Source organism: Sapajus apella, unplaced genomic scaffold (assembly GCF_009761245.1).
Source record: "Sapajus apella isolate SASKATOON/1434 unplaced genomic scaffold, GSC_monkey_1.0 scaffold105, whole genome shotgun sequence".
Taxonomy (NCBI): domain Eukaryota; kingdom Metazoa; phylum Chordata; class Mammalia; order Primates; family Cebidae; genus Sapajus; species Sapajus apella.
Genome location: NW_022437045.1, coordinates 5573435 through 5575950, shown reverse-complemented (window position 1 = coordinate 5575950; position 2516 = coordinate 5573435). Strand labels below are relative to the sequence as shown.

The window sequence follows — 2516 nt, the reverse complement described above, 5'->3', positions numbered from 1 at the left end:
TGAGTTGCAAAACTGTAGTTAGGAAAATTACCAAAGGACACGTAATCTAAATAAAGACTGAGAAATAGGGAAAGTCTGTGACTAAGAAGGGAACCTGTGGATGTATTTCTACTGTTGTCTTTCTCTCTTACTGCGTTATGGTTATTTGTGTATCTGTTCCCTTACTAGCCTGTGAGTTCCAAAGATATAGTATCTTCTTAATATTTGAAACTACTGGCATAAGACATAGTAGACCCTCAACAAATGTTTCTTGAATGAATAAATATATGAATGGCTGCATACTAGTTTAAAAATACTCTCAAATTTCTATGAAATTTGATTCGTCAGAAACAATCTTAAGTCTCGTTAGATGACCAGCTCGTGGCCCTAACTCATTTGGGGCCATATTACATAGTGGTCAATAGCTTGGGCTTTGACATTAGGGAGATTCAGCTCTGAGTCCTGGTTCACCATTGCCAAGCTATGTGATCTTGGGCAAAATAGCTTTCTAAATCCCCTGTTTATCAGTGTAAAATGGGAGCAAAAGTAATGCCTGTCTCATGGGGTATAGTAGTTGTAAGAGTTAAAGGAGAATACAAGTGAAAACTGCTTGGCTGTGGTAGGGTTCAACAAATGTTTGCCATTATTACATCAAACAAATGCACAAACGATAAAGCTGTGTTTGCATAAACCAAGGGAGGAATGCCAGTTTTCCCTGGTAGAGACAGACTGACCCTTGGAATCCAGAGGCACGACTAGAGTAAGATTATGGTGCTAAGAGATAGGAGTGAGCTATGCCTTGGTCCAGGTGTGCTGGGCTAGTGTATCTTTCTGTTGATATTCTTTCTCTGTACTGAGGTTGGCCTTCGGCCAAGGACATTGGCACTTAAGGGTTCCTGGTGGGACAGGCATATTTTGAGCATACTCAGGGTAGGGTGGGTAAAGGACCAGGACTGTGGGTTGGCTTTAATCCCAGATGGCCACCTGCAGGAGTGACCACTATTCCTTATAGACCCCACACCAGGCTTCAATGGAACCTGAATCACCAGCTCCTGGGACTTGAATTGATTCGTACCAGTGATCCATCTGTTAGTTTGCTAGCTACAGCCATAAAACCCACACACTAAGGAAACATGTTGCTTCCATGATTCAATCCTGCTTCAAGTTTGCTCTATTGTCTAATATGGAAGAGAATGCTAAGGATGACAAGATGTTGATGATGAGTTATTACTTTTTTTCAAGGGAAGCCAAAACATGGACTCCTGCTTCCATTAGGAATTGATGTGCACCTCATAGTATTAAAAGCCTTCACTAAAGAGATACCAGGAGCAAATGGATCGTGAGGGCAGATAAATTATCTCGGGTGTGAGTCCGTCCTGGGCGGCTGTTCTTTTGAGCAGTGGTCGTTTATCTCCGTCCGCCTTCTCTTCCACCTAAGTGCGTGTCACCACCCGATGGAAGATTCGATGGACATGGACATGAGCCCCCTGAGGCCCCAGAACTATCTTTTCGGTTGTGAACTAAGGCCGACAAAGATTATCACTTTAAGATGGATAATGATGAAAATGAACACCAGTTATCTTTAAGAACGGTCAGTTTAGGAGCTGGTGCAAAGGATGAGTTGCACATTGTTGAAGCAGAGGCAATGAATTACGAAGGCAGTCCAATTGAAGTAACACTGGCAACTTTGAAAATGTCTGTACAGCCAACGGTTTCCCTTGGGGGCTTTGAAATAACACCACCAGTGGTCTTGCGATTGAAGTGTGGTTCAGGGCCAGTGCATATCAGTGGACAGCACTTAGTAGCTGTGGAGGAAGATGCAGAGTCAGAAGATGAGGAGGAGGAGGATGTGAAACTCTTAAGTATGTCTGGAAAGCGATCTGCCCCTGGAGGTGGTAGCAAGGTTCCACAGAAAAAAGTAAAACTTGCTGATGATGATGATGATGATGATGATGATTTCGATGATGAGGAAACTGAAGAAAAAGTGCCAGTGAAGAAATCTATACGCAATACTCCAGCCAAAAATGCACAAAAGTCAAATCAGAATGGAAAAGACTGAAAACCATCATCAACACCAAGATCAAAAGGACAAGAATCCTTCAAAAAACAGGAAAAAACTCCTAAAACACCAAAAGGACCTAGTTCTGTAGAAGACATTAAAGCAAAAATGCAAGCAAGTATAGAAAAAGGTGGTTCTCTTCCCAAAGTGGAAGCCAAGTTCATCAATTATGTGAAGAATTGCTTCCGGATGACTGACCAGGAGGCTATTCAAGATCTCTGGCAGTGGAGGAAGTCTCTTTAAGAAAATAGTTTAAACAATTTGTTAAAAATTTTCCGTCTTATTTCATTTCTGTAACAGTTGATATCTGGCTGTCCTTTTTATAATGCAGAGTGAGAAATTTCCCTACCGTGTTTGATAAATGTTGTCCAGATACCATTGCCAAGAATGTGTTGTCCAAAATGCCTGCAGTTTTTAAAGATGGAGCTCCACCCTTTGCTTGGTTTTAAGTATGTATGGAATGTTATGATAGGACATA

General features: G+C 41.6%; 1 pseudogene across 1 annotated transcript; it reads left to right on the top strand.

Annotated features, from left to right (window-relative positions):
• Positions 1 to 1347: 1347 nt before the first annotated feature.
• LOC116536928 lies at positions 1348 to 2516 on the top strand (annotated as a pseudogene). Its single transcript, XR_004262882.1, has one exon. The product of XR_004262882.1 is annotated as a nucleophosmin pseudogene (transcript).